Source organism: Gnatocerus cornutus, chromosome 5 (assembly GCF_029298725.1).
Source record: "Gnatocerus cornutus isolate USDA-ARS CGAHR chromosome 5, icGnaCorn1.1, whole genome shotgun sequence".
Taxonomy (NCBI): domain Eukaryota; kingdom Metazoa; phylum Arthropoda; class Insecta; order Coleoptera; family Tenebrionidae; genus Gnatocerus; species Gnatocerus cornutus.
Window position 1 is genome coordinate 15,300,288 of NC_142237.1, and position 15,376 is coordinate 15,315,663.

Sequence of the window (15,376 nt, forward strand, 5' to 3'; positions counted from 1 at the left end):
ATTAATTACACAAAAATCATCTAAATCAGCTGTGCCTCTGTAATAAATACCAGACAAAATTGTTGAAAAGAAGTAAATTATTTGTAGCAATTTGATAATTGAGATTTGATTTGAACTCAACGAGACGTTGATAAATCTGACAAATCCAAAATTTGCAAAGTAGTTGGTATTTTTGAGAAACTGGCATCTGTGGAGTAAATTAAATTTTATTTAATGAGGGCATGATGAAAGTTTATACATACATATGTTATTTCACAAAATAATGTCATTTACAAATCATACTTAAGAAACGCAGTCAACAAAATATGATTGTGAAAAAATTTGCATTGAAATGTGATTTTTGTCTAATTAATAAAATACCAGTCCTCATCACCGTTCTACAAAACTCAACCAACTTCCCATGTCTGGCGAGTTCCCGGACAACCCCGGTTGGTGCGGTTCGGCGGCCGATGTATTAAAATTCAAAACCAGCAAAAAATTAAATACACCCTTTTTTCCATTACAAAATTTACTGTGTAATTAATCGAATATCAGTCAATATCAGTTATCACCAAGTGCACCATATTTATGTCCGTCCTGTTCCATGAAACCGAACCAACTTGGCCTGTCTGGCGTAGCCCAGACAAGCCATCAGCAATCAGGGGTGCAATTGCATCTTAATGTTTTATTACGGTCCAACCGCAGAAAGGGGCTGAGAAATTATAAAAACGTCACTCAAATCTTGGATGTCTGGTCTGGTCTGGGCTAGAGCAAGCAAGTGGAATCGCGGCTTCAGAGATTCGCCAGAGTGTTGTTGCGTTTATAAACAAACGGATTCCGTGGTTATTTAAATGTTCGACAAATAGGTATACATCACCTACATACAAAACGCAATTTTCGCGAAAATTCATGACAAAAACAATGGCAAACTTCTGATATCGACATCTCTTATTTTTTAGAGCAAACTTAAGTTATTATACATCAGCGTACGCAAAATTTCACGCAGATTTCAAATCTGGGATTTAAATTCAGATCCGACAACAGATAACTGAGTTATGGCCGATCAAAGTTTCGGAAAGTTAATTTTCATTTTTTCTCATTTTTCCTAATTTTTAAAGTCAAATATCTCGGAAACTATTTCAGATATTAAGATGCGGTTTGCGCCGTTCTTTTTCTCGGCTCATTTTACGTTAGAAAATGTTTTCAAAAGCCCAAAATTCGATAGTCGTTTTTTCGCGAAAAAAAATTACGACTCAAAGGATGAAAATTTTTATTTTTTTTTATTTTTGGCCATAACTCGTAAGCTATTTGTCCTATAGATCTCAAATTTGGCCAGTAGGTAGATTTCGAGCTCCTCTTTCCATTGATGTGTAATTCAATGCCATTAAACGTCGTTTTTATTTTGAAAACATTGATTGAAAATCACCTTAAAATGATGTTTTCAAAACAGTTTTTGGCCAATACCTCGTTTATTTATTAAGCAAACTCAACGAATATGGGTCTCATTTTACGCAGAATTTTACGCTGAATTCGAAAACATGATAATTTTTTAATTTCTGTCAACAAATAACCGAGTTATGGCGGTTTGAAATTTTGGGTTTTTGCCAGAGGGCCAAATTTTCGAAGGTTTGAAACAATTCATGCTCGATATCTCAGAAACTATTTCAGATATTGAGATGCGGTTTGCGCCATCGTTTTTCTCGCAATTTTTTACATTAGAAACAGTTCTTTGATTTATCCTCAAACGAAAATTGCAAATTTTCGCAAAAATTCATAATTAAAACTATGGCCAAATTTTTGATATCGATATCTCGCTTATTTTTTTTAGAGTAAACTTAAGTTATTATACATCAGCGTACGCAGAATTTCACGCAGATTTCAAATCTGGGATTTAAATTCAGATCCGACAACAGATAACTGAGTTATGGCCGATCAAAATTTCGGAAAGTTGATTTTCATTTTTTCTCAGTTTTCCTAATTTTTAAAGCCAAATATCTCGGAAACTATTTCAGATATTGAGATACGGTTTGCGCCATTCTTTTTCTCGGCTCATTTTACGTTAGAAAATGTTCTCAAAAGCCCAAAATTCGATAGTCGTTTTTTCGGGAAAAAAAATTACGACTCAAACGATGAAAATTTTTATTTTTTTTTATTTTTGGCCATAACTCGTAAGCTATTTGTCCTATAGATCTCAAATTTGGCCAGTAGGTAGATTTCGAGCTCCTCTTTCCATTGATGTGTAATTCAATGCCATTAAACGTCGTTTTTATTTTGAAAACATTGATTGAAAATCACCTTAAAATGATGTTTTCAAAACAGTTTTTGGCCAATACCTCGTTTATTTATTAAGCAAACTCAACGAATATGGGTCTCATTTTACGCAGAATTTTACGCTGGATTCAAAAACATAATAATTTTTTAATTTCTGTCAACAAATAACCGAGTTATGGCCGTTTGAAATTTTGGGTTTTTGCCAGAGGGCCAAATTTTCGAAGGTTTGAAACAATTCATGCTCGATATCTCAGAAACTATTTCAGATATTGGGATGCGGTTTGCGCCATCGTTTTTCTCGCAATTTTTTACAACAGTTCTTTGATTTATCCTCAAACGAAATTTGCAAATTTTCGCAAAAATTCATAACTAAAACTATGGCCAAATTTTTGATATCGATATCTCGCTTATTTTTTTTAGAGTAAACTTAAGTTATTATACATCAGCGTACGCAGAATTTCACGCAGATTTCAAATCTAGGATTTAAATTCAGATCCGACAACAGATAACTGAGTTATGGCCGATCAAAGTTTCGGAAAGTTGATTTTCATTTTTTCTCATTTTTCCTAATTTTTAAAGTCAAATATCTCGGAAACTATTTCAGATATTAAGATGCGGTTTGCGCCATTCTTTTTCTCGGCTCATTTTACGTTAGAAAATGTTTTCAAAAGCCCAAAATTCGATAGTCGTTTTTTCGCGAAAAAAAATTACGACTCAAACGATGAAAATTTTTATTTTTTTTTATTTTTGGCCATAACTCGTAAGCTATTTGTCCTATAGATCTCAAATTTGGCCAGTAGGTAGATTTCGAGCTCCTCTTTCCATTGATGTGTAATTCAATGCCATTAAACGTCGTTTTTATTTTGAAAACATTGATTGAAAATCACCATAAAATGATGTTTTCAAAACAGTTTTTGGCCAATACCTCGTTTATTTATTAAGCAAACTCAACGAATATGGGTCTCATTTTACGCAGAATTTTACGCTGAATTCAAAAACATGATAATTTTTTAATTTCTGTCAACAAATAACCGAGTTATGGCGGTTTGAAATTTTGGGTTTTTGCCAGAGGGCCAAATTTTCGAAGGTTTGAAACAATTCATGCTCGATATCTCAGAAACTATTTCAGATATTGAGATGCGGTTTGCGCCATCGTTTTTCTCGCAATTTTTTACAACAGTTCTTTGATTTATCCTCAAACGAAATTTGCAAATTTTCGCAAAAATTCATAACTAAAACTATGGCCAAATTTTTGATATCGATATCTCGCTTATTTTTTTTAGAGTAAACTTAAGTTATTATACATCAGCGTACGCAGAATTTCACGCAGATTTCAAATCTAGGATTTAAATTCAGATCCGACAACAGATAACTGAGTTATGGCCGATCAAAGTTTCGGAAAGTTGATTTTCATTTTTTCTCATTTTTCCTAATTTTTAAAGTCAAATATCTCGGAAACTATTTCAGATATTAAGATGCGGTTTGCGCCATTCTTTTTCTCGGCTCATTTTACGTTAGAAAATGTTTTCAAAAGCCCAAAATTCGATAGTCGTTTTTTCGCGAAAAAAAATTACGACTCAAACGATGAAAATTTTTATTTTTTTTTATTTTTGGCCATAACTCGTAAGCTATTTGTCCTATAGATCTCAAATTTGGCCAGTAGGTAGATTTCGAGCTCCTCTTTCCATTGATGTGTAATTCAATGAAATTAAACGTCGTTTTTATTTTGAAAACATTGATTGAAAATCACCTTAAAATGATGTTTTCAAAACAGTTTTTGGCCAATACCTCGTTTATTTATTAAGCAAACTCAACGAATATGGGTCTCATTTTACGCAGAATTTTACGCTGAATTCAAAAACATGACAATTTTTTAATTTCTGTCAACAAATAACCGAGTTATGGCGGTTTGAAATTTTGGGTTTTTGCCAGAGGGCCAAATTTTCGAAGGTTTGAAACAATTCATGCTCGATATCTCAGAAACTATTTCAGATATTGAGATGCGGTTTGCGCCATCGTTTTTCTCGCAATTTTTTACATAAGAAACAGTTCTTTGATTTTGCCTCAAACGAAAGTTGCAAATTTTTGCAAAAATTTGTAACTAAAACTATAGCCAAATTTTTGATATCGATATCTCGCTTATTTTTTTTAGAGTAAACTTAAGTTATTATACATCAGCGTACGCAGAATTTCACGCAGATTTCAAATCTGGGATTTAAATTCAGATCCGACAACAGATAACTGAGTTATGGCCGATCAAAGTTTCGGAAAGTTGATTTTCATTTTTTCTCATTTTTCCTAATTTTTAAAGTCAAATATCTCGGAAACTATTTCAGATATTAAGATGCGGTTTGCGCCATTCTTTTTCTCGGCTCATTTTACGTTAGAAAATGTTCTCAAAAGCCCAAAATTCGATAGTTGTTTTTTCGCGAAAAAAAATTACGACTCAAAACGATGAAAATTTTTAATTTTTTTTATTTTTGGCCATAACTCGTAAGCTATTTGTCCTATAGATCTCAAATTTGACCAGTAGGTAGATTTCGAGCTCCTCTTTCCATTGATGTATAATTCAATGCCATTAAACGTCGTTTCCATTTTGAAAACATTGATTGAAAATCACCCTAAAATGATGTTTTCAAAACAGTTTTTGGCCAATACCTCGTTTATTTATTAAGCAAACTCAACGAATATGGGTCTCATTTTACGCAGAATTTTACGCTGGATTCAAAAACATGATAATTTTTTAATTTTTGTCAACAAATAACCGAGTTATGGCCGTTTGAAATTTTTGGTTTTTGCCAGAGGGCCAAATTTTCGAAGGTTTGAAACAATTCATGCTCGATATCTCAGAAACTATTTCAGATATTGAGATGCGGTTTGCGCCGTCGTTTTTCTCGCAATTTTTTACATTAGAAACAGTTCTTTGATTTATCCTCAAACGAAATTTGCAAATTTTCGCAAAAATTCATAACTAAAACTATAGCCAGATTTTTGATATCGATATCTCGCTTATTTTTTTTAGAGTAAACTTAAGTTATTATACATCAGCGTACGCAAAATTTCACGCAGATTTCAAATCTGGGATTTAAATTCAGATCCGACAACAAATAACTGAGTTATGGCCGATCAAAGTTTCGTAAAGTTGATTTTCATTTTTTCTCATTTTTCCTAATTTTTAAAGTCAAATATCTCGGAAACTATTTCAGATATTGAGATGCGGTTTGCGCCATTCTTTTTCTCGGCTCATTTTGCGTTAGAAAATGTTCTCAAAAGCCCAAAATTCGATAGTCGTTTTTTCGCGAAAAAAAATTACGACTCAAACGATGAAAATTTTTTTTTTTTATTTTTGGCCATAGCTCGTAAGCTATTGTCCTATAGATCTCAAATTTGGCCAGTAGGTAGATTTCGAGCTCCTCTTTCCATTGATGTGTAATTCAATGCCATTTCATTTTGAAAACATTGATTGAAAATCACCTTAAAATGATGTTTTCAAAACAGTTTTTGGCCAATACCTCGTTTATTTATTAAGCAAACTCAACGAATATTTGTCTCATTTTACGCAGAATTTTAGGCTGAATTCAAAAACATGATAATTTTTTAATTTCTGTCAACAAATAACCGAGTTATGGCCGTTTGAAATTTTGGGTTTTTGCCAGAGGGCCAAATTTTCGAAGGTTTGAAACAATTCATGCTCGATATCTCAGAAACTATTTCAGATATTGAGATGCGGTTTGCGCCATCGTTTTTCTCGCAATTTTTTACATAAGAAACAGTTCTTTGATTTTGCCTCAAACGAAAGTTGCAAATTTTTGCAAAAATTTGTAACTAAAACTATAGCCAAATTTTTGATATCGATATCTCGCTTATTTTTTTTAGAGTAAACTTAAGTTTTTATACATCAGCGAACGCAGAATTTCACGCAGATTTCAAATCTGGGATTTAAATTCAGATCCGACAACAGATAACTGAGTTATGGGCGATCAAAGTTTCGGAAAGTTGATTTTCATTTTTTCTCATTTTTCCTAATTTTTAAAGTCAAATATCTCGGAAACTATTTCAGATATTAAGATGCGGTTTGCGCCATTCTTTTTCTCGGCTCATTTTACGTTAGAAAATGTTCTCAAAAGCCCAAAATTCGATAGTCGTTTTTTCGCGAAAAAAAATTACGACTCAAACGATGAAAATTTTTATTTTTTTTTATTTTTGGCCATAACTCGTAAGCTATTTGTCCTATAAATCTCAAATTTGGCCAGTAGGTAGATTTCGAGCTCCTCTTTCCATTGATGTGTAATTCAATGCCATTAAACGTCGTTTCCATTTTGAAAACATTGATTGAAAATCACCTTAAAATGATGTTTTCAAAACAGTTTTTGGCCAATACCTCGTTTATTTATTAAGCAAACTCAACGAATATGGGTCTCATTTTGCGCAGAATTTTACGCTGGATTCAAAAACATAATAAATTTTTAATTTTTGTCAACAAATAACCGAGTTATGGCCGTTTGAAATTTTGGGTTTTTCCCAGAGGGCCAAATTTTCGAAGGTTTGAAACAATTCATGCTCGATATCTCAGAAACTATTTCAGATATTGAGATGCGGTTTGCGCCATCGTTTTTCTCGCAATTTTTTACATTAGAAACAGTTCTTTGATTTATCCTCAAACGAAATTTGTAAATTTTCGCAAAAATTCATAACTAAAACTATAGCCAGATTTTTGATAATATCTCGCTTATTTTTTTTAGAGTAAACTTAAGTTATTATACTTCAGCGTACGCAGAATTTCACGCAGATTTCAAATCTGGGATTTAAATTCAGATCCGACAACAGATAACTGAGTTATGGCCGATCAAAGTTTCGTAAAGTTGATTTTCATTTTTTCTCATTTTTCCTAATTTTTAAAGTCAAATATCTCGGAAACTATTTCAGATATTGAGATGCGGTTTGCGCCATTCTTTTTCTCGGCTCATTTTACGTTAGAAAATGTTCTCAAAAGCCCAAAATTCGATAGTCGTTTTTTCGCGAAAAAAAATTACGACTCAAACGATGAAAATTTTTAATTTTTTTTATTTTTGGCCATAACTCGTAAGCTATTTGTCCTATAGATCTCAAATTTGGCCAGTAGGTAGATTCCGAGCTCCTCTTTCCATTGATGTGTAATTCAATGCCATTAAACGTCGTTTTCATTTTGAAAACATTGATTGAAAATCACCTTAAAATGATGTTTTCAAAACAGTTTTTGGCCAATACCTCGTTTATTTATTAAGCAAACTCAACGAATATGGGTCTCATTTTACGCAGAATTTTACGCTGGATTCAAAAACATAATAAATTGTTAATTTTTGTCAACAAATAACCGAGTTATAGCTGTTTGAAATTTTGGGTTTTTGCCAGAGGGCCAAATTTTCGAAGGTTTGAAACAATTCATGCTCGATATCTCAGAAACTATTTCAGATATTGAGATGCGGTTTGCGCCATCGTTTTTCTCGCAATTTTTTACATTAGAAACAGTTCTTTGATTTATCCTCAAACGAAATTTGCAAATTTTCGCAAAAATTCATAACTAAAACTATAGCCAGATTTTTGATATCGATATCTCGCTTATTTTTTTTAGAGTAAACTTAAGTTATTATACATCAGCGTACGCAGAATTTCACGCAGATTTCAAATCTGGGATTTAAATTCAGATCCGACAACAGATAACTGAGTTATGGCCGATCAAAGTTTCGTAAAGTTGATTTTCATTTTTTCTCATTTTTCCTAATTTTTAAAGTCAAATATCTCGGAAACTATTTCAGATATTGAGATGCGGTTTGCGCCATTCTTTTTCTCGGCTCATTTTACGTTAAAAAATGTTCTCAAAAGCCCAAAATTCGATAGTCGTTTTTTCGCGAAAAAAAATTACGGCTCAAACGATGAAAATTTTTATTTTTTTTTATTTTTGGCCATAACTCGTAAGCTATTTGTCCTATAGATCTCAAATTTGGCCAGTAGGTAGATTTCGAGCTCCTCTTTCCATTGATGTGTAATTCAATGCCATTAAACGTCGTTTTCATTTTGAAAACATTGATTGAAAATCACCTTAAAATGATGTTTTCAAAACAGTTTTTGGCCAATACCTCGTTTATTTATTAAGCAAACTCAACGAATATGGGTCTCATTTTACGCAGAATTTTACGCTGAATTCAAAAACATGATAATTTTTTAATTTCTGTCAACAAATAACCGAGTTATGGCCGTTTGAAATTTTGGGTTTTTGCCATAGGGCCAAATTTTCGAAGGTTTGAAACAATTCATGCTCGATATCTCAGAAACTATTTCAGATATTGAGATGCGGTTTGCGCCATTCTTTCTCTCGGCTCATTTTACGTTAGAAAATCTTCTCAAAAGCCCAAAATTCGATAGTCGTTTTTTCGCGAAAAAAAATTACGACTCAAACGATGAAAATTTTTATTTTTTTTTATTTTTGGCCATAACTCGTAAGCTATTTGTCCTATAGATCTCAAATTTGACCAGTAGGTAGATTTCGAGCTCCTCTTTCCATTGATGTGTAATTCAATGCCATTAAACGTCGTTTTCATTTTGAAAACATTGATTGAAATTCACCTTAAAATGATGTTTTCAAAACAGTTTTTGGCCAATACCTCGTTTATTTATTAAGCAAACTCAACGTATATGGGTCTCATTTTACGCAGAATTTTACGCTGGATTCAAAAACATAATAATTTTTTAATTTTTGTCAACAAATAACCGAGTTATGGCCGTTTGAAATTTTGGGTTTTTGCCAGAGGGCCAAATTTTCGAAGGTTTGAAACAATTCATGCTCGATATCTCAGAAACTATTTCAGATATTGAGATGCGGTTTGCGCCATCGTTTTTCTCGCAATTTTTTACATTAGAAACAGTTCTTTGATTTATCCTCAAACGAAATTTGCAAATTTTCGCAAAAATTCATAACTAAAACTATAGCCAGATTTTTGATATCGATTTCTCGCTTATTTTTTTTTAGAGTAAACTTAAGTTATTATACATCAGCGTACGCAGAATTTCACGCAGATTTCAAATCTGGGATTTAAATTCAGATCCGACAACAGATAACTGAGTTATGGCCGATCAAAGTTTCGGAAAGTTGATTTTCATTTTTTCTCATTTTTCCTAATTTTTAAAGTCAAATATCTCGGAAACTATTTCAGATATTGAGATGCGGTTTGCGCCATTCTTTTTCTCGGCTCATTTTACGTTAGAAAATGTTCTCAAAAGCCCAAAATTCGATAGTCGTTTTTTCGCGAAAAAAAATTACGACTCAAACGATGAAAATTTTTAATTTTTTTTATTTTTGGCCATAACTCGTAAGCTATTTGTCCTATAGATCTCAAATTTGACCAGTAGGTAGATTTCGAGCTCCTCTTTCCATTGATGTGTAATTCAATGCCATTAAACATCGTTTTCATTTTGAAAACATTGATTGAAATTCACCTTAAAATGATGTTTTCAAAACAGTTTTTGGCCAATACCTCGTTTATTTATTAAGCAAACTCAACGAATATGGGTCTCATTTTACGCAGAATTTTACGCTGGATTCAAAAACATAATAATTTTTTAATTTTTGTCAACAAATAACCGAGTTATGGCCGTTTGAAATTTTGGGTTTTTGCCTGAGGGCCAAATTTTCGAAGGTTTGAAACAATTCATGCTCGATATCTCAGAAACTATTTCAGATATTGAGATGCGGTTTGCGCCATCGTTTTTCTCGCAACTTTTTACATTAGAAACAGTTCTTTGATTTATCCTCAAACGAAATTTGCAAATTTTCGCAAAAATTCATGACTAAAACTATAGCCAGATTTTTGATATCGATATCTCGCTTATTTTTTTTAGAGTAAACTTAAGTTATTATACATCAGCGTACGCAGAATTTTACGCAGATTCCAAATCTGGGATTTAAATTCAGATCCGACAACAGATGACTGAGTTATGGCCGATCAAAGTTTCGTAAAGTTGATTTTCATTTTTTCTCATTTTTCCTAATTTTTAAAGTCAAATATCTCGGAAACTATTTCAGATATTGAGATGCGGTTTGCGCCATTCTTTTTCTCGGCTCATTTTACGTTAGAAAATGTTCTCAAAAGCCCAAAATTCGATAGTCGTTTTTTCGCGAAAAAAAATTACGACTCAAACGTTGAAAATTTTTAATTTTTTTTATTTTTGGCCATAACTCGTAAGCTATTTGTCCTATAAATCTCAAATTTGGCCAGTAGGTAGATTTCGAGCTCCTCTTTCCATTGATATGTAATTCAATGTCATTAAACGTCGTTTTCATTTTGAAAACATTGATTGAAAATCACCTTAAAATGATGTTTTCAATACAGTTTTTGGCCAATACCTCGTTTATTTATTAAGCAAACTCAACGAATATGAGTCTCATTTTACGCACAATTTTACGCTGAATCCAAAACCATGATAATTTTTTAATTTCTGTCAACAAATAACAGAGTTATGGCCGTTTGAAATTCTGGGTTTTTGCTAGAGGGCCAAATTTTCGAAGGTTTGAAACAATTCATGCTCGATATCTCAGAAACTATTTCAGATATTGAGATGCGGTTTGCGCCATCGTTTTTCTCGCAATTTTTTACATAAGAAACAGTTCTTTGATTTTGCCTCAAACGAAAGTTGCAAATTTTTGCAAAAATTTGTAACTAAAACTATAGCCAAATTTTTGATATCGATATCTCGCTTATTTTTTTTAGAGTAAACTTAAGTTATTATACATCAGCGTACGCAGAATTTCACGCAGATTTCAAATCTGGGATTTAAATTCAGATCCGACAACAGATAACTGAGTTATGGCCGATCAAAGTTTCGGAAAGTTGATTTTCATTTTTTCTCATTTTTCCTAATTTTTAAAGTCAAATATCTCGGAAACTATTTCAGATATTAAGATGCGGTTTGCGCCATTCTTTTTCTCGGCTCATTTTACGTTAGAAAATGTTCTCAAAAGCCCAAAATTCGATAGTTGTTTTTTCGCGAAAAAAAATTACGACTCAAAACGATGAAGATTTTTAATTTTTTTTATTTTTGGCCATAACTCGTAAGCTATTTGTCCTATAGATCTCAAATTTGACCAGTAGGTAGATTTCGAGCTCCTCTTTCCATTGATGTATAATTCAATGCCATTAAACGTCGTTTCCATTTTGAAAACATTGATTGAAAATCACCCTAAAATGATGTTTTCAAAACAGTTTTTGGCCAATACCTCGTTTATTTATTAAGCAAACTCAACGAATATGGGTCTCATTTTACGCAGAATTTTACGCTGGATTCAAAAACATGATAATTTTTTAATTTTTGTCAACAAATAACCGAGTTATGGCCGTTTGAAATTTTTGGTTTTTGCCAGAGGGCCAAATTTTCGAAGGTTTGAAACAATTCATGCTCGATATCTCAGAAACTATTTCAGATATTGAGATGCGGTTTGCGCCGTCGTTTTTCTCGCAATTTTTTACATTAGAAACAGTTCTTTGATTTATCCTCAAACGAAATTTGCAAATTTTCGCAAAAATTCATAACTAAAACTATAGCCAGATTTTTGATAATATCTCGCTTATTTTTTTTAGAGTAAACTTAAGTTATTATACATCAGCGTACGCAAAATTTCACGCAGATTTCAAATCTGGGATTTAAATTCAGATCCGACAACAAATAACTGAGTTATGGCCGATCAAAGTTTCGTAAAGTTGATTTTCATTTTTTCTCATTTTTCCTAATTTTTAAAGTCAAATATCTCGGAAACTATTTCAGATATTGAGATGCGGTTTGCGCCATTCTTTTTCTCGGCTCATTTTACGTTAGAAAATGTTCTCAAAAGCCCAAAATTCGATAGTCGTTTTTTCGCGAAAAAAAATTACGACTCAAACGATGAAAATTTTTTTTTTTTATTTTTGGCCATAGCTCGTAAGCTATTGTCCTATAGATCTCAAATTTGGCCAGTAGGTAGATTTCGAGCTCCTCTTTCCATTGATGTGTAATTCAATGCCATTTCATTTTGAAAACATTGATTGAAAATCACCTTAAAATGATGTTTTCAAAACAGTTTTTGGCCAATACCTCGTTTATTTATTAAGCAAACTCAACGAATATTTGTCTCATTTTACGCAGAATTTTAGGCTGAATTCAAAAACATGATAATTTTTTAATTTCTGTCAACAAATAACCGAGTTATGGCCGTTTGAAATTTTGGGTTTTTGCCAGAGGGCCAAATTTTCGAAGGTTTGAAACAATTCATGCTCGATATCTCAGAAACTATTTCAGATATTGAGATGCGGTTTGCGCCATCGTTTTTCTCGCAATTTTTTACATAAGAAACAGTTCTTTGATTTTGCCTCAAACGAAAGTTGCAAATTTTTGCAAAAATTTGTAACTAAAACTATAGCCAAATTTTTGATATCGATATCTCGCTTATTTTTTTTAGAGTAAACTTAAGTTTTTATACATCAGCGAACGCAGAATTTCACGCAGATTTCAAATCTGGGATTTAAATTCAGATCCGACAACAGATAACTGAGTTATGGGCGATCAAAGTTTCGGAAAGTTGATTTTCATTTTTTCTCATTTTTCCTAATTTTTAAAGTCAAATATCTCGGAAACTATTTCAGATATTAAGATGCGGTTTGCGCCATTCTTTTTCTCGGCTCATTTTACGTTAGAAAATGTTCTCAAAAGCCCAAAATTCGATAGTCGTTTTTTCGCGAAAAAAAATTACGACTCAAACGATGAAAATTTTTATTTTTTTTTATTTTTGGCCATAACTCGTAAGCTATTTGTCCTATAAATCTCAAATTTGGCCAGTAGGTAGATTTCGAGCTCCTCTTTCCATTGATGTGTAACTCAATGCCATTAAACGTCGTTTCCATTTTGAAAACATTGATTGAAAATCACCTTAAAATGATGTTTTCAAAACAGTTTTTGGCCAATACCTCGTTTATTTATTAAGCAAACTCAACGAATATGGGTCTCATTTTGCGCAGAATTTTACGCTGGATTCAAAAACATAATAAATTTTTAATTTTTGTCAACAAATAACCGAGTTATGGCCGTTTGAAATTTTGGGTTTTTCCCAGAGGGCCAAATTTTCGAAGGTTTGAAACAATTCATGCTCGATATCTCAGAAACTATTTCAGATATTGAGATGCGGTTTGCGCCATCGTTTTTCTCGCAATTTTTTACATTAGAAACAGTTCTTTGATTTATCCTCAAACGAAATTTGCAAATTTTCGCAAAAATTCATAACTAAAACTATAGCCAGATTTTTGATAATATCTCGCTTATTTTTTTTAGAGTAAACTTAAGTTATTATACTTCAGCGTACGCAGAATTTCACGCAGATTTCAAATCTGGGATTTAAATTCAGATCCGACAACAGATAACTGAGTTATGGCCGATCAAAGTTTCGTAAAGTTGATTTTCATTTTTTCTCATTTTTCCTAATTTTTAAAGTCAAATATCTCGGAAACTATTTCAGATATTGAGATGCGGTTTGCGCCATTCTTTTTCTCGGCTCATTTTACGTTAGAAAATGTTCTCAAAAGCCCAAAATTCGATAGTCGTTTTTTCGCGAAAAAAAATTACGACTCAAACGATGAAAATTTTTAATTTTTTTTATTTTTGGCCATAACTCGTAAGCTATTTGTCCTATAGATCTCAAATTTGGCCAGTAGGTAGATTCCGAGCTCCTCTTTCCATTGATGTGTAATTCATTGCCATTAAACGTCGTTTTCATTTTGAAAACATTGATTGAAAATCACCTTAAAATGATGTTTTCAAATCAGTTTTTGGCCAATACCTCGTTTATTTATTAAGCAAACTCAACGAATATGGGTCTCATTTTACGCAGAATTTTACGCTGAAATCAAAAACATGATAATTTTTTAATTTCTGTCAACAAATAACAGAGTTATGGCCGTTTGAAATTCTGGGTTTTTGCTAGAGGGCCAAATTTTCGAAGGTTTGAAACAATTCATGCTCGATATCTCAGAAACTATTTCAGATATTGAGATGCGGTTTGCGCCATCGTTTTTCTCGCAATTTTTTACATAAGAAACAGTTCTTTGATTTTGCCTCAATCGAAAGTTGCAAATTTTTGCAAAAATTCATAACTAAAACTATGGCCAAATTTTTGATATCGATATCTCGCTTATTTTTTTTAGAGTAAACTTAAGTTATTATACATCAGCGTACGCAGAATTTCACGCAGATTTCAAATCTGGGATTTAAATTCAGATCCGACAACAGATAACTGAGTTATGGCCGATCAAAGTTTCGGATAGTTGATTTTCATTTTTTCTCATTTTTCCTAATTTTTAAAGTCAAATATCTCGGAAACTATTTCAGATATTGAGATGCGGTTTGCGCCATTCTTTTTCTCGGCTCATTTTACGTAAGAAAATGTTCTCAAAAGCCCAAAATTCGATAGTCGTTTTTTCGCGAAAAAAAATTACGACTCAAACGTTGAAAATTTTTAATTTTTTTTATTTTTGGCCATAACTCGTAAGCTATTTGTCCTATAAATCTCAAATTTGGCCAGTAGGTAGATTTCGAGCTCCTCTTTCCATTGATATGTAATTCAATGTCATTAAACGTCGTTTTCATTTTGAAAACATTGATTGAAAATCACCTTAAAATGATGTTTTCAATACAGTTTTTGGCCAATACCTCGTTTATTTATTAAGCAAACTCAACGAATATGAGTCTCATTTTACGCAGAATTTTACGCTGAATCCAAAACCATGATAATTTTTTAATTTCTGTCAACAAATAACAGAGTTATGGCCGTTTGAAATTCTGGGTTTTTGCTAGAGGGCCAAATTTTCGAAGGTTTGAAACAATTCTTGCTCGATATCTCAGAAACTATTTCAGATATTGAGATGCGGTTTGCGCCATCGTTTTTCTCGCAATTTTTCACATAAGAAACAGTTCTTTGATTTTGCCTCAAACGAAAGTTGCAAATTTTTGCAAAAATTCATAACTAAAACTATGGCCAAGTTTTTGATATCGATATCTCGCTTATTTTTTTTAGAGTAAACTTAAGTTATTATACATCAGCGTACGCAGAATTTCACGCAGATTTCAAATC